Source organism: Zonotrichia leucophrys, chromosome 15, assembly GCF_028769735.1.
Source record: "Zonotrichia leucophrys gambelii isolate GWCS_2022_RI chromosome 15, RI_Zleu_2.0, whole genome shotgun sequence".
NCBI classification, from domain to species: domain Eukaryota; kingdom Metazoa; phylum Chordata; class Aves; order Passeriformes; family Passerellidae; genus Zonotrichia; species Zonotrichia leucophrys.
The window spans coordinates 8,874,572-8,892,605 of NC_088185.1; the positions used below are offsets into that span (position 1 = coordinate 8,874,572).

An 18,034-nucleotide genomic window follows, 5' to 3' on the forward strand; every position below is an offset into this window, starting at 1 on the left:
CAGGAAAGGAACCAGTTTCTCTCCAGAGTTTAATAACTTTTTTTGCTCCTACAATATATTTCAGGAGATAAAGGTTGACCCGAGAGACATCAGAATGTACAGCTTTGAACTGATAAAAAAGACAGGTTTGCACATCTCAGGCCTCATGACCTGGAGCTGGATCTGCATTGTTTCAAATCTAAGGGAAGTGAAAGATGTTCTCATTTCATGGCAAAACTTCACAGGCATAAACATAAGGCTCTTTGTCTGGAACTATCTGGACAAAGTGCCTTGTGTTGATGTGTAGAACACCTTGGTTTGTCTCTTGCTCTTTGCTCCCTGGACTGGAAATGCTGTTTTCAGCCTCAAGAGGAGCACTGACAAGCTCCTCACTTCTCTGAGCCAAGCCAAAGTTGTAACACCAGGCCTCCAGGAGAGTCTTGCTCTCAGTCCAAGCCACTGGGATGTACAGGCTTCCAGGAGCACAAGTGTAGGACTTGGACTGTAAATCCAGGAAAACCAGGCAAGACTTCTCCAGCTTTGTTTAAGACTTCTCCTGCACACTTAGGCACAATTTGTGTGGAAATGGGAGTAAAGCAAAGCATAGTAACTAAGCAGGGGTGGCAAAAGGCTGCCAGAAAGGAGCCCACTGATCCATGGCTCAGTTCCAGAATAGCCCAAGCAGCACCAGCTCGATGACTGTAGTGCTCTCCAATTCTTTTCCTAAGGCTGCAGAAAAGACCAGGTGGGCACAGAGCTGTTTTGTACAAATACTGTTTATATAATTTCTGTCAAACACAGTAATTCAAAGTGATACCAGAAGGGAACTTGGCTGTGGTCAGCTTTGAGTGAAGGGAGGGTCATAGTGTCTCAAAGATGGGCCATGCCAAGCTCTGAGCTTGTGTTTCCACAGATGAATTTGCAAGTGCAGCTCATAAGCAAATTAGCTCTGAGTAGCTCAGTTAGCCCTGCCACTCCAGATGGGCTCCTTCCTAACCTGGTGGAGAAGGAGAGGGGGAACCCAAATCACTTTCTGGTTGCTAAGAGGACAGGGAAGAGGATAATGCTTTCATTGGTGCATAAACCCCACTCTGACATAGCTAAAATTACCTTTGAGCTCCTAGCTCCCCCAAGAAGCTTTTATGGACAAAACAGCAAATAAGAGCAATTTACTTCACAGCCTATAATCATATTTCCCATATTCTTCCCTATTTGACATAACCACAGGGCAAAAACATGTAAAATCTAGATGAGATTGGGTAAATACATAATAATAACAAACTGCTGCCTCCATTACAGCTTCTATTGGAGGGAAAAGAGGCTGTTTCAGCATGATTTCAAGCACTACTCTAGTTTTGTATCACCTTGAAATAGTGAAGTATTATCCCTATCTTTTTTAGCAATGCCATAGAAGTCAAGTAATAACTTGCTACACACTGCTCACTCTGTGAGAAGCCCCGTGGGCACAACCTAAATACCCTCAACTGCAGTTGTCTGCCTCAACATAAAAGCATCCTTCCTCAACAAACCAAACAAACCCCACACCTAAATTCTTTATGGAAAGATGTGGTATTGCAGGTTGAAGGTGATGTATAAGACAGGAAAGATAATTTAAAAGCAAGAGTGAAACAGTGAAATTGGGACTCTTCTACTAAAATGAAGGCTGGGAAAGCGATGAATCTGTTAATGAAAAGATATGCAGATTACTTTGAGGACCCTTAAAGGGGTGAAGGCTTGAAACATCAGTATTGAGGTGAATCCTGAATGGCAGGACAAGCAAACATCTTTCCATGGGTTCAGAATATTACAGAAGAGAGTCATCCACCTCTCTGGTCACCTCATGTGTATGGACAAACCGCTTTCTTCAAGAGTCCTGTGCTAACTAAAGAATTTGATTTTCAGTTCCTTGAATGTCAGTTTCCATTTGGAGGGAGCTGAAGGGCAAACATACAGAGCTCCAACTTGTTTAGGAATGAGCAGGAGTTTAATTTTAGTAAAAGAAAGGTCTAGGCAAGTGTTAATTTGGTTTTTAGCTGTAACATCACTAAATCAGACCACACTGCAGGAGAGCTCTGTAGTTAGTCTGCCAAGATACCAGTCTGAATAAAAATCACCCCTGCTAATTGCCAATAAAGCAAAGATCAGTATCATATTTATTACATGTCACTTTTCTAAGGCAAAATTTCACACAACAGCACAGTCTACTGTGGTGCTTCATCTTTTCAGCCGGCATCTGTTCTTCAAAAAGGTTTTATGCTCAGTTTTTCAGAGTGTACTAATTGTATTTGTCTGGTTTCAGGTCATACAAATAAAGACAGATAGCAGGGTTTTTGGTTTGTAGGTTATGTTTTTGGTTTGTTCCCTGCTATATGGTTACTGCTGAGCTATGCAACAAGAGCATCACTGTGGGACAATCCCAGGTGAATCCCACTTCTAGTGCTCATATGTATGATGGAGACAGTCCTAGTTACAGAAACTAGGGGTCAGTTCAACTTGTGGAAATTGGAATCTGCACAAGTGGGTCTAGAACACTTCCAGTCTGGTCTGCAAACTATTTAGCAGCAGCCAGTATGGGTGAAAACAAAAAAGAAGCAAACCTAATGGAAACAAGCATTTGTGAAGCAGTAATTATTCCTTGTTTAAGTAGAAGGTCACTGGAGGAAAGCAGTGTCTAGAATTGGAAAAGTGACAAGTGCTGTTCACTGAAGTATTGCGGCAGAATATTTTGGCAGCTCTCTATACTTGGGGTACCTAGCTTTGGCCATGGCTTTGTTGTGCTGGTTAACTGTTTGTGGGGCAGCAGTACAGGCTGAACCACTGATATAGCTACCTGGAAAGGTCAATTTGAACAAAAATTAAAATTACCTGCTTCAGCTGATGATTCAGCCATGTGAATTGCTGTACTGCTATACAGCTGATTTCTAGCAGCTCAGATAAATAGCTTGGAGTAATGAAATGGAGGAATCCAGGGAAAGATCTGCTTCAGAAGAGTTTGCTGATGGTGGAAGGATGCTGTGGATATTCCCTTTTAATTTTCAAAGATTTGATCTGCAAATCTCATACTTCAGGAATAAATCCAATTCACAAAGTCTTGTTGGCTTCAATCAATCCCCCAAGAACACAATTTGTAACAAAGGGCCAAGACTTAAGCTTCTGCATCAGAACAGCACTTTTGTTCCGATTTCATATTTAAAAATACATTATAAACAAAAGTATGTTTTTTTCAGGTAAAACTAGCCCAGTGCCCTATGTGTCTGACACTCTGCATTGTTTTGAAGGAAGCAGCTGTTCCCTGCCAGCCCCCAGTGTCCTCAGGTGCAGGACACACATATAATTTGCTCTTATACCTCAATCAGTGAACAAGCAGAAAAATAGGACTAAATTAATTTCTCTCGTTCCTTTCCACTCTGTCCTATTTTTTACAAGAGCCTTTTAAAAATGTTGCTTACTATATGATTATGCACAGCAGGGGTTTGTAACAACCTCATCTTAACTCAACTACCTCTGCCCTTGCTGTGGAATGATTGGTTGCCTTGGCAATTTTCTCCATGTGGTGCTCAGGAGCTACAATTATGGTGCTTTTCTCAGTAGTGATCCTCTTAGTTCCCTTTCTTAGGAGTTCATGATAAGGAGATACAAAATTATATATATAATGGATTTTATTGCTCCAGCCTTCTGTCTCCTTCAGCCCTGAAGGAAGCAAATCTGCACTATCTAAAACTGTTTGCTCTGTCGCAAGGAGAAAAACCCTCTGTTTGTGTAGGATGAAGAACTGTGTTAGCTGGAGGTCACAACCAGGTGGGTCAAGCCACCTGAGGTGATAATTCTGAGCCCATATAAACCCTGAAGATTTGAGCAAGAGCCTTTTGAGCCATTCCCCAGTGAGAAGGGAGCATTGTTCTGTACTGTATTCCACAGACCTCAGCTCAAATGTGCTGTCTCTGCAAGTGAAGTGATGGCAACTTGAACTGCTGGCTCTGCAAACCCAGGCTAAATGCAGATGAGCAGGACTTCACACTGAAATGGGAGGGGGAGCTGCCTCAGCCTCCCTCAGCTCAGCTTTATAGGCCAAGCCTGGTGCTAAACTACACCATCACATATTGTCTATGTACATAGTTATGGACAAAAGTAAAATCTGTGTCAGCTCTGTGACATCACGAAAAGATTCAGTGATAAAAATGCACTATTATCAGCAAAAGATTCAGTGATAAAAATGCACTATTTCCTTGACTATACTTCTTCTTCAGGGGTAACAGGGGTGTTTAAAATTAACAAAAAAAAATCTTCCCTGAATTTGAATATGACTGGCTGCCAAGTAAGCAGTCACATAGCATACCATTAGTTTAGGGAGAAATATAAGGACAGCACTGAGGTCAGTTCTACCTCTGCTCTCTGTAAGCAGTGGATGGATGCACAGAATGGCCATACATTGCTCAATTTACATGTGAGCCTCAGTATTGTGTGCCTGTGAGTACCTGAGAAAGGATGTGTGGTTTTCTTGCTGCTGAGGTTGGTAGGCTCCAGTTCATGCTCAGGGAGGGAAGTTGTTCTCACCATGCACAAACTGTGGGGCTTCACAACAGAAACGCTTAATTGCAGCTGGCATTTCGGACACTCTCAGTGCCTGTGCCAGTGGGCACTTGGCTGATGAGAGACATCCCTTCTGACACAAGCAACGTGAAAACTGCAGAGGAGACTGAAATGCTGAACTGCTTGTTCAACAATTAAGAACCTAAAAAAAATTAAGCAGTCCTAAACAGCTCAGTTCTAACTGCTAAAACACAATCAAGCAGAAGATAGGTTTCCAATTCTGTGCACATGGGTCTGCTCGTTTTCTCTTCCCCTGCCCCCTCTGCTGTCAGTGTGACCTCAGATGTACTCAGCTCTAAGAGGGCAGCCACCAGCAGCTGCCTGAGATGCCATCATTAATTAAAGTCTTGGTTCTCAAGTGCTGCTCAGATTCAGAAAAGGGTGGGAAATACCACCTCTGAGAGCCACAAAACCAGAATTGTCTCTCAACCAAAATCACTGATGCTGAGCACTTCCAGGTAGATCACACAAATGCTTGGCATACACAAACCAAATTCAAATCTGACTTGAAGGAACAGAACTCCACCACCACTAAAAGCTCTTAATTCAACTAAACAGCTATATGAAGAGTATAAGAAGGAGCTCTTCTTGCACTAGATACTGTTTTAGTACCCCTTTGAAGAAGAAACTAAATGGCAAGGTATTAATCTGATCTGTTTTGTTAAGTTTGACACTGTATCAGTAATTTGCCCATTTTGGACCATAGGAAGGCTCTGTGCCTCCAGTTAAACAGCAAAGAGTACTCACAGCTACCCTTGACTTTCTTGTATCAGCACGCTCCGAGCCAGGTGTGAAGTCCACGTTTGCTTTTTCTTTCAAGAAACAAGAAATCCAATAGAATAGTTGGAGCAAGTTTCTGCTTCAGCAAGGACCCAAGCTTGTTTTGGGTCAAAGAAGGAGTAGCATTAATCCTCCACTTAATTGCAGCCCCCTTCAGGGCAGAAATTGGCAGCAGTTTAATGTGATGGAGGAATGTTACACATGAGCTCAGGACAAAGAAAGGAATGATGTCTCCATTGAAAATGCAATGAGACATTAATGGAGAGAAAACAATTAAATAGCTGGATTTTGGAGGGGTTGTCAGGTTTAGCACCTCTGTACTTGCAAAGACTGCTGTAGCATGTTTAGAAACCCTGCTCATCTACGTCACTACCTGCAGTGCTGCATTAACTTGGGAGCTCTTATCGTTTATTGCTCTGGAATTCTTTTTAAAATGCATGGAATCTGACAAGATATCTTGAGGTGGCACGCAAGCTTCAACTGCACTTCACTAAATCTCAAAGAATCTATGCATCTTTACCTTTTTGCACGTTTATTTTTCTCATGTTTGTTGCACAAAGGAAACAGCTTTTTATGTGAATGATGATTAATAAGCAGCCCTGCTGAAGGGTGACAGAGCTGGTGCTAAGAACAGGCTCCTTTGACAGACACTTTAAAATGTGTTCTAACATGTGAAAATGATAGGCTGTCAAGTCACCATTCAGGTGTACACCGAGATAATAACATGCATTTGAGAAAAATGATAAGGTAAAATACACATTTCTACAGTATGAAGATAAATAGTGAAATACACACTTGCATGCCTCTATGTAAAGTAAGGAGAAAAAAATTTAAAAATCAATTCAGAGTGGAATTGTGAGCAGTCTGGACATCTCTATTGCCTTGTGCTTGAAATATCATCTCAACTGAGTGTGTCTTATATCTGTGCTTGAATTACAGATGAAAAGCATTTGCAGTGTCCATGCTATCAAATCTTCCTGCATGGTTGAAGGCATCTCAGGACAGGACTTAGTTTAAAGGTTATGGGCATACTTTTAGTATGTGAATTTCTAGGCAGAAATAGAAATGGGATCTTTCTGGAAAATAGTATAATTAATAGGAAGCTTCTAATGAAAATAAAGCAGTAGAATGTCTGGTTTGCTTGATATCAACAAGAAAGCACCACCCTTCTTATATGGGAAGAAAGTTGACAAGTAGCAACTAAAGTTGTGGACTAGTGAAAGGATAATTGTCTTTTCCTATTTTTTGGAAGTATACTGCAGCCCAGAATCCCTTTCCCTGATTGTTACTTTGACCTCCTAAGAACAAAGTGCTCAAGCATTTGAAGTTTAACCTTAGAAACATACAGTGAATAACAGGCATTTTCCCATTCCTGTTCATGCTGCCATTTTCAAACATCTGATAAATGTCAAGCCCTCTCCCTTTATAAAACGTTTTACTTTTGTATCAGGGAAAAACAAAACAAACCAGCAATGTGCAGAATGCCAGTGTGAACCACGAAGGGAACTTTCCTCACCTGAGCAGATTGCCCTGGGGAGACAGGGTAGATACCCTTCATGGAGCTGTTCCAAGCTCTTCAAACCCAGCATCAAAGCAACAACCCTCTGGCTTAGAGGTGAGAAAATGATGCCCTGAGGCACAGCTTCTGTGTCAGGCAAATAGCAAGCAATGGGCTCGTAAAACAATATTTGAAGAAAGGTAAAAAAACATGAGGGAAAGGGAAGAGTTGCTTATTAGCTGCAAAGTAAGGCCTTTCGATCACAATCTCTGACAAAGAACAGCACTATTTGGACAGTAAATCATTGTGGCCCACTGAGGAACCTGTGCTGATAAGAGCCTGACAGGCCAGGGAAGAGGTTCAGGGCTTGCAGGGAAAATCTTTCATTCCAAACACACACAGCAGACCAGCAGAGGCAGGAGGAGCAGGTACAGGCAGGCAGTTCTGAACAGGAGGGTGAAATGGGATTTCTGTTCTTTCTACAAAGAGGAGAGGAAAGCCCCTCTCTGATGCTTTTAGTTGGGAATAAAGAGGGCTGCCTTAAGAATAAGGTTCTTTAACCTGTCTTCTTCTCATCAGTTCCTGGGTCTACTGACAAAACCCAAAATGAAACTGAGTGTGTCCAGAGACTCCCCTTTGTGCTCTGGGCAGGCAGGTGGCAGGGGATGGGTGACTTGGCATGCTGTGCATTTCCTGTAAAACTTAAGACTGTTTTGGACCTGTTTGCTTTGTAGTGCATGAATATCATGTCCTTTCCCTTCCTTCTCCCTTCCCATTCTTCCCCTTGTGCACTTAGTTTTGTCCCCACAGCAAGAGGGAGTTTAATATGTTGTAATTTACATTGACAAAGAAGGAGGGAAATTATAGGAAAAACAGATAATTGAAGAGTTTAAATACTTTCCTCTTGATTCCTGAAACACTGTAAGTATGATATTTCACTATTCTGCTGTACTTCTGGGACATATTTGAAATCTGAAAGATCTAAATTCAAGAGGTGACTGGAAAAGAAAATAAAAAAACAAAGGTTAAATTAATGTTCAGCAGATTTTCTTGTTCCTTTGCCAATGCAAGGAGAGATGCAGAAGACTACACTTTGTCCTTGACACTGACCTGCACATTATTCCATTTTAACTATACCATCTTTCCAGGGACTGCTCCACAGCATTAGTGTAGAACCATCCAAACACTTGTATTACTCCTATTTTACAGTGTTCCTCTTGTGTTAACGTTGCTCTTAAGTTTCAGAGAGCTCCATACAAGACTGGGTGTTGAGAGAGAGCTCCCTATGCAGTAATCTGCCCCGAGCCCTTACTGCCAGTCCTGCAAGGGTATTATGTGCCAACAGAGCAGCAGAGAGGTTCAAACACATTGAATAATCTATTTCTAAAATTTTAAGCAGTTAAGAGTTCAGTGAGGCTATTCTGTGATATCTAAAGACACAATCAGCAATGCTGAGTTTTCCTCCCCTCTATTTACCTTCTACTGGCCATAGATTCTCTCTGCAGTCAACAGCTTGCTCCATCCTTTTTTTTTTTTTTTTTTTTTTTTAATTTTACTACTGGTCCAGCTAACCCGGCATTCACACTCTAACTGCAATTCACTTGTGAACTTTCTTGGTACAGTTGAGGGAATGAGGGTGGAGAAAACATACATAGGTGTAGAAGCACTACACTGTGCTATGAATGAGCAAAACTACATCTAGAAAGTATTAAACGGTATTTTGAAAAGGCAAGAAAACCCAACAAACAGCCAGAGCCTCCTGTCTTCCTCGTCTCCTGTGGAAAAAGGGGAATTCCGGCTCCTGCCATTAGAAATAAATTGCCAGCAGCAAGGAGGTACTAACTAGTCTGACACGGTACTTTCCCCAGGAGAAGAGAATCCTGTTATAGCACCGAGAAACATTCTCACCTCAGGCAACTGATCTTAACAGTTCAGTGCCTTAAATTTAGGGAGCAAGAAGGGAACGATGATAGCACTTGCTCTTCACTAAGGCACTTGCCTCGAGAGGCCTCTCAGTCCCACTTCAGATGAACAAAGTCACTGTCCTTCTGTCAAGCACTTAGAGGCACCACAGCTCCCAAACTCCACTGATGGGGACTACTCAAACTGGGTAAACCTTGTAAATCGTCTCACTGGAGAGACAGTGTCTTGGAGCCACTATCAAATCACACAAGAGGAGTCAGATTGGATCAGATCACAGCTAAATCTATCCCAGCATCCTGTCTGTTACAATGGTCATTAGTAGATGCAAATGGAAAGCTTGTAAGAAACAAGGCAAGTATAAAGTGATCTTGTACCAACCCAGTCCCCCCAGGAATTAGGGATTAGGTGACTAATGTTCTCATAACAGGCTTTCACTGCAGTGAGACCCACCTCTCCTACCTTCTTGTCTCTGCTTTGAAACTGCCACCCTGCAGTCAAGATGTTTGCAGAAAAATGCATCTGTAATGTGTTAAGATTGGAAAATTTCTCAGCAAAATTCCCCAAGTGTTGACAGAAATTAATGTTGAGATGACAGAAGACTTCATGTGTAGGGAGGGGTTAAAACAAAGTTGAGGGCTTGACAAAATCTTCATCCTTGGAACTAATAAGCTGGCTTAAAAGCCCTCATTTGATTTTTGACTAAACCCTGGATCTTGCATGCTCCTTAAAGCACTGACACAAGGCTGATGGATATTTGAGAATGTAGAGATATTCTTGATGCTCAGGTTTAGTTCTATTCCATTTTTTAAAATAAAATATTTAGCCTAGACACAAGAAAGATTTAAGTACACTGTTCAGGCCAGTCAGAGAATTAGATGGGGGTTCAGCTTACTTCAAACAGAAAGGGGGCATGAAACTGGGGTTTCTAAATTCTTTTTCTGTTCCAATTTTCTGGGCTGATCCAGGAAGTTACAACCATGCAGAGTTTGCCCAACCCAGATCACATGTATGTGAGTAGACAGCAAAATGTCCAGACAAAATCCTTCTCTTTTCAAATACCAGATCCAGTGAAGCTGGAAGAGGACATATTGAGAAATTCCTTAAATACTCACACAGTCCTCTTCTGTATAAGGTGTCATGCAGAAAAACAAGTTGCTACACTTGGTGCTTTATAAATGTACCAAAATTCAGGTGGATTAAATAGTGATGTATAACAGCTGGGGAAATATAATGCTATGGTTTCATAGTCAGGTATTCAAATGAAAATACCTAATTTTACATATAATTATCTCACTATCAGTTTCTATAACCTCCCTGCCAATTAATTCCCCAGTGTGGGCGGCCCTCATTTGAGGAATGGAGTGTAATCCCAGACAATTCCCAAAGCCATGTGTGTGCTCAGGGATGTCTCTGGTTTGTCTCTGTGTCCTTGTAAGGGAACACATGCCACGACTATCCTGCAGACCCTGAGAGGCAGGAGCAGGTACAGCCCAGTCCTCCCTGAGCCTTGCCAAGGTCAGGATGCAGAGCCCCTGCGGCAGCCCTGACCTGTCTCACCACGGCACAGATACTCTGCTCTTCTGACAGCCTGGCAGTTCATCACCCAGATGAAAGCTCTGATCTCCCCTGTTTGTCAGCAGAGCTGTCACAGGTGAAATTTTGCAGATTTCCCAAGGTAGGTGAAATATGACTGGGGGGCAGAGGCAGAGAGGAGGGCAGGGAATGTGCAGTTATTTAAGTCTTCAAGATGTCTCGGGCACGGAGTTTGGTGCCTCTGCCTGGCTCTTGCCCGTGATTCTACAGGAAGAGGCCTAAGGGACTGTTCTTGGAATTCTCCTGATTGTCAGGGACCAGCTGCTCAGCCAATGGGCTACATATGGATTCCTCAGCTCTAGGAGGGAAAGATGTAAGCCCTGTACCGAACCATCTTCTAGACTTACAGACTTCTAATGTTCACATTAAGGAGGCCCTTCTGAGCCCTAAACTTTTATTTTCTTATACACTACATGTTAATTAGTTGTCTATAAAGTCTTACATTTTAAACTAGTTAGGTTTCTTATAAACATGGAAATTACAATCCTGTATATCCTGCAGAGACTCCTGATATAGGGCTCTGAATCTGGTGGCAATTCCAATGCTGTGGCTCAAAGCTCTCTCTCTGTCAGAGTGCAGAATGAGACTTAATTTTTGATGTTGAGTTGTGAATAACAACAACGAACATCAGCTAGTCATGTTGTGGTTTTATAGCAGACACTTGAAAACAGCCACAGACCAACAATCATTTGAAGAACTCCTCAAAAAACAAGGAGCAGATGTCTTTGGAAAAGCCTAACTGTGACTGGTAGTGGAGGAAAGGGAAAGCTTACAGGTTTATCAGACATGAAAACTGGTCACAGTAAAAGAAAGTGTAGCAGGCAGAACTGATACATCTTTATCTCTCTTAGGTATTCCTAGCTAATCTCGCTGGTATTCCAATAAGAATTTGACAATGCTCTGCTTTCTCTGTAGCTGGTCAAACATTTAGCAAATAAAAAGCACACACTGGTGAGTTTCATTAAGCAATACATTTTCTTCCCTTTCCCATTGGTATTCAAGTTGATCAGTGCCATGCTGGAAGGCGAGAGAGCTTCCACTCTGTCAGTCCATTTTGTATTTAATAAATCCTACCTTTTCCTAAGTTCAGTTCATTCCAAACAGCTAATTTTGTGATAGCCTGAGGATGCAGGGGGAAAGTCAGGGGTCAAAATCTGATATGTGCACACTGAGTACTTCCATCTTCCCTGACATAATGTACACTGAATCTACTTGTGTGATTCCAGCACCCTTAATCCCCTCTTTCTGGTCTCTCCAATATCCACAACACAACACATTTTCCTTGTGAGGAAAAAAAGTGGTGAAAGTAATCAAAATAGATAATTTGGAGGCCTGTGGCAGGTGTCAGTACAGGAACTGTCTCAAGTAACTGAGCCACAATTTCAATCCTATGAAGTAATTTGGTTCTAACAGATCTACCTCCCCAAGTTTTCCTAGGTGGACCTGTGTTGTTGTGTATGTATTTATTTTATAGCTTTGGCCAGTCAAGCACTGGAGGTACAGGGCTCCTTTCCATGCAGTTCTGGGCTCTGACACTTATCCCAGTCACCAACTCCCTGAGAGCTGAGCAGGGTTTTCCCAAAGGTCCCTCCAGTACACCATTCACAGCATTTATGTGGATATGGTCTTTACCTAACTAATGCCATCAAAGTATCTCAAAGGAAAATAAAGCAGAACAGAAATAGCTCAGGTTCATATAATGTGCTGCTCTGAATAATGAGGAAAAGATGATGTAAAATGTGCAATCACTTTTTTTTCCAAATTTATTTATCTATTTTGTATTTGGAATGAACTGCCCAACTGAAATATCTCTAAATGGCAGCAGAAATGTTTGGAGATTAGGAACACTCCAGAGATGAGATTTCCCCAGTGTCCCTACATGGGCATATGATGACTCTCCATTATTAAAATAAACACTCTTTTGTACTAAAAACTGTTTATATATAAAAGAATTGGCATAGACAAATAACTTGTAGTTTATGTAAGCCAAGATCCTCTTACAGGCCCAACTGCTACCGATGAAGGTGAAACAAAATAAAAATCGACAGGACAACTCACCCCAAGGAGAATTCTTCCTAATTGTGAGAAGTTAGAGAGTGGCTGAAAGTTGAGTTCAGAAGTAAAAAAGAAATAGACATCAAGAAAGGGACAAATGCAGGGAGAGTCTTGCCAGTTATACAACCTTGCATAAGCTTAGCTGTTTTTTTCCACACAAAGTTTCTTGCATGCTGGTTTTTTATAATCATGGGAGCAAACTATCTCTGTGGTTGTGCCAGGACACCACAGAGGGCAGCTTTCTCCCCAGCATCCATGTATCCCTGGAGCTGGTTGTGCAGGGTGAACACTTCCTGGAGCACTCCCAGTTTCCCAGCATAGCCCATCAGGAGGGTCACAGTGGAGCTATGGTGCATCTGGAAGGGGTGTCTGGTTTCTGAGGCGAGCGGCAGAAGCGGGACCCCAAGGGAAGGCTCTGTCCCTGACCCCCTTTGCCCTCCCTTGTTCTGATCTTTATTGGGCCGTCTGCCTCGTAGCATCAAAGGCAAAAGCAGGCCCGTGATTTGTCCTACAACAGCTCTATAAAAAACATAATTGCCCAATAACCCTCTGTCTGCAAACCAAGCCATCTTCCTGTTTCTTCTCTCATAAAGACTATTTGACAAGCCTGTTCCATCAGCTTATAAAAACCTAGAAAGAGTAGCCTTCCCTAGAAAGAAGCTTTACAGAAAAACAGAAAAGAAACTCATTTACTTATATATATATATATGTAGTATGTGTATACACACAAATACACTAAGACTTCCACAAGTAAAACACATAAATCATTTGAAACAGCCAAGTATTAGCAAGACAAGCAAAGGAATTATTCCTTCCTAAAGTAAGGATGTAACCCTACATAGTGAATTCATAGTGTCAGAAATGTTCTGTAAAAAAATTAACAAAAGTGAGGTAGGGGTGTGTTGCTAAACTAAATGGGGCATGATTTAAAAATGATTCATCAAGAATTATCCTGGATATCCTCGCATTGTTCTGAAGCTGGATATGATCAGAGACCATTTAGAATTTTGTTTTCCTCTTTTTCTCTTAAGAGCTTGTTTTCCCACATAATAACATTGTTGCAAGACTCACCAACAAAAATGATTCTTCAGCCTTCCTTTCAATAAGTACACAGCTGTAAACTGTCCAGTCACCTTCTGGTTAGTGTAGGGCGTAGCTCATTCAGGTGACATTCTGTCCTCAAGCATCCTTGAGAAAATACAGAGAAACTTCAAATTAAATTGCTATACTTAAACTTTAAATTGAGACTGTTTCGTGCTTCAGCCACTAAAAAGTGGTTTGAAGTAATTCTTTGAATAATCTTGCTCTGATGTTTTTAAAAGATCAGTTATCGAACAACTTGTCTGACTGTCATAGGTTTCATTTGAAATATTGGACATAGATATACAATTAATTTGATTTGTGGTGCTCAGATTTACACTCCTGGCAAATGTAGGAATATTGCATTTTAATTTACTTTCAATACAAAATAGTTGCTTTGATATGCCTGAGAACAAACGCCTTGGGATCTGTTCCTCCCAAATGATGTCAAATAAGAATTCCTCTATTAACATCAGTGGATGAAGGATCAGGCCTTCAAGAACAAAGAATTTATGACTCCTGCTATGGGCCAAATCTTGACGTGCTTACTTTATTACACATGCAATACTGTTGAAAACAATGAGGACAAAATGAGAAAGGTGATGCCAAAGCTAAGGGAAGGTCCTGACTTCAGATTCCACTGCTTTAAATCCAGGGATGTTTCAGAATTCTCCAATTTCACACCGGTGTTTTGTGTAAGCAAAAAACCTCAAATCTGGAACAAAGGTAAAACCATAAACTCTAAGTGGCCCTTGCAGATAAGGCCATTCTGAGTAGATGTATACATAGTTAGGGTGTTGAATAATGCCTGACATTTAGAAGTTTCAAATAATATAATAATTTCACTCATGGTACATAGGACGTCTCTTCACATATTTTTCCTAGCTTTTTTTCAGTCTTATACAGGAATGAAGTATTTCTTTTCCATTCAGTTATCTGTGCTCTGGTTTGTATTCACATAACTAATTGTCTCTGTGGGACTGAATCTTGATTACAATTATCTGTCTGCAGAATTTTATACAGCTGTCATTCGTTGCTGGCTAACAGTCTGCTTCCAACACCCACTCTCTTGGTTTCTTATCATGCACTGGTTCATCTCTCTTCAGGGCCCTCCTGAGATTAGACAATCGAGTTGTCAAAAAAGAACCATTTTCCAAGCCTTCTCTACTTTTCCTGCATTCTTTCTGTTCAACACAAGGCCATCTACACAGGGGACTGAGCCCTGCACTCCCCTAGCAAATTCCACTGCATCTTTTCAGTAGTTACACTCCTGAACTATCTTCTGCTCCGTCTGAGGCTCCTTTCTTCTCCTTGTACCTAGTGGAGAAGCAACCTCTCTGCAACTTTTCACAAACTGGAAGGAATTAATATCCCAAGGAGCTACATTCAGAGTGACCTGCCTGGTGTGGATCTGTGGCTCAAGGCAATCCAGTAGGCCTGTCTTACAATGTGAGATGATGCAGGAGTCCTATGTGTTATCTCAAACAATGTAAGGGCAGGCTTAAGAGAACTAAAGTCAGTGTCTGCCTCTTTCTAGTGATGTTTCCACTCTTCTCTCAAATCTTAGTGCTCCCCCTATCTTCTCCCTGCATAGCTCTCTCCCTCTTAGTTCATCTAGGTGGTGAACACAAATATTCTTGGAACATCTTCAGCAGTAATGCACAAACAGAGAATGCTGAGCCCATCCTATGATGGCAAGATGGCATTTTTGCTCAATGAAGAGGTCAGGCAGAAACAACTCACCCAGACCAGTGGACAGAGAGTGAGCAGTCATACCTTGGGCATCAGTTCTACCTACTTCCCAAGCTGGGAATTCATCCTTCTTCATGTCTCCAGTAGACTTCTGTTCAGCAGCCTCCTCCTCCCACCCAGTTTGTCTCAGGGACCCCCTAGTGATTTATTCTCGCCTCTGCTGAGGAAAGCTCTCAGCAGAGGCTGTGCCCATCTCAGAACCATGCCAGCACAGATACCTCCACCTGGGGGAAGCAGAGAACCACACTGAGCTCCTTACTTTTGGAAGGTTTGTGAGTTTTCTCCTGCTTCAGCTAGCTCCTAAATGTGCCAAATTTCAGGCTTAAAATTTGTGCCAGGTCCAACACCAGCACTAAACAACCAGAACTTGGACCAAAACCACACATGGGAAGGAATTTTCCCTCAAAGGAACACTGGGTTGGTTGGCATCCTCATACCTCCAATCTATCAGTTTGAGGGTTTCTCCCAAGGAAAAATTGGACCCAAATGTGAGGTTTCACCTGTAGCTTTGGGACTGATGCAATACAGGGAGGTTATAAAAAGCAAATGACATGATATTGTACAGAATCATAGCTCCTGAAGTTGGCAGGTTAAGCTTGTCTGGGCCACCAGACTGTAATGCTGTGTGTGTTATGCACATTGCATGATTCCTACAGTAGTAATTCCTAATTCTATACAATTGTAGAAGAAACTGTATACCATTTGTGAGGATATTTACTCTTAGGATGCAATATTTATGTAGTATATTCTACTGATTTCTATGAAGAAAGCAGAAAGGTGCTGGACAGAGCACTAAGCACGACAGACTGAATTTTTGAGCAAAAACTAGAAATTAAACTCTGTTTTTAAAAAATGAATAGATGTGTCAGTGGTGAAAAATAAGTCCATGCTGACTTTTTTCCCAGCAGGAATGTATTGTATTTAGTCTCCTCCATAGATGCTGGTATAGGAAAAATATAACTTGTCTTGAAACATTAAAGAAACTGAGTTGGCCACTGTGATACTGAGATCTGTGGCCCAGAGCCTTCCAGCCCAGAGTTTAACTTCAAGCCTCCCTGCTCAGCAACTGTTCACTAAGTTGTTTAAAATGAAGGCCTCAATCCTGCTTAGCAAATCTGCATGGTATAAAGTTGAGCTAAACCAGAGCCTTGTTAAACAAAATAGGGCTCAGTGGTGGCTTGGCAGTTTGCTCCTGCTGTACAGAACTGAGACTCAAAGTAGAAGCAGATTAAAAAATTTGTGGAAGAACAAAACTTTCCTCTTGTTCCATCACTTGGGCTCTTAAACATACTGAAAAATAAACCGCCAGCAACTTTTACAGCAGCAGAACTTGGAGGGTGCTATTGGGAAACCCACTAAATTTTTAAAGGAGGTACACCTTTGGAAATATTTTATAGACACTCATCTCCCCAGCAGGAAAGCTAGTGCTGCAAAGAGACATCTTTAACAAATAAATAATAGTTTATTAAGTCACTTGTCTCCACAGCAGGAAATAAAGTGGGGGGTGGGAAGGAGGGTGGTGGGGTGACAAAGGAAGGGAAACAAAAACGTTACCCTTGCAACCCCTCTGCTCCAACAGAGCTGTATTTATTTAAAACACTCTTCTCCTAAGACAGATGGAAAAAATAATTAACCCAGCCACCCACCCCTTTTATTAAACTCCTTTGTGACCACCAGGGATACGATTAACATGGCCACCATAAAAACCCAGTCCCCTACTCTCAAAATAAAGAGAAAAACACAAGCAAGAGTGAGATACCGTGCAGGGCAGGAAGTAAATTAAGAACCTGCCTTTAGGGCAGTGAAATATTTTTCTGAGTACCTGCTGGAAAATTTCACAGAATCACAGTGAAGCATTCAGTTTATCTCAGTATGGCCTTGAGGACTCACTTCTGTGAGAGTCTTCCTCTTGGGCAACCAACTTCTGCGGAAACTGTGTGGAAGTGCCATCAGTAAACAGCAGAGTAGGGACAGAGGACACGGTGCCACTTGGGAGGACAAAAGGGCAATTTTATAAACTGTGCCCCATGGTTTCCCAGTTTTGGAGCTTGCCCAGATCCTCTGATGTCCCATGTGCATTCACAGAAATTCTCGGGGTGCTAGGTATCTATCTAAATTTTGTATTCACTGGACTTTTCTATCATCTTCCTATTGCTGCTTGAAGGCATTCCATGCCTATGGAAGGCCAGGCCAGATTTCCCAGGAAAAGCTATCTTCATACAGTGGAAGTCTGGATTTCTCTAGTTGTTTACACAGCACAATGGCAAATCCAAGTACATTAATCCCTAACAGCAGATTTTTTTTCTCTCTCACCACTGCCTTTTACAGTCACCTATACCTCTGTTTCCAGTTCAAACTAGCCTCTTGTCCAGAAGATCAAAGATGCTCAGGTCAAACAACCTTCACCCCTTTGTGATGGATCTCCTGGGATCTCAACCCTCCACGTCATCAGAATCATAGGAAAATCAGATCTTATACCTATCTGTGGCTATACACATGGGCCAACTGGCTACAAAACCAGATGAAAACAAATTAATAGAAAGTTCTAGCAGGCTCTGTGTGCCTGAGCCTGCAGTTACAGGAGTCCATACTGGGGGCATCACCACACTTAGATACTGACTTCACTGTGCTACTTCCATGCCATCTTTAGCAATAAACTTGCCCTTTCTGAACATGTGTATACTGACATTTACTCCTGACTGCAGCACTTGTTAGGATTACCCCAGGCAAGAGGAGATCAGCCAGAATCACTGTGTAGAAAAGGCTTTTCATCATAGCAGCCTG

The 18,034-nt window shown here is 41.8% G+C and overlaps 1 long non-coding RNA gene across 4 annotated transcripts in view; it reads right to left on the minus strand.

Moving 5' to 3' along the window:
- Positions 1-18,034, minus strand: part of LOC135454600 (uncharacterized) — a 46,604-nt gene that overhangs the window by 12,273 nt on the left and 16,297 nt on the right. For all 4 annotated transcript variants that reach the window (XR_010442151.1, XR_010442148.1, XR_010442149.1 and 1 more), the window contains exon 2: positions 13,490-13,606. This is a non-coding gene — a long non-coding RNA (uncharacterized LOC135454600). The remainder of the gene's footprint in view (positions 1-13,489; positions 13,607-18,034) is intronic.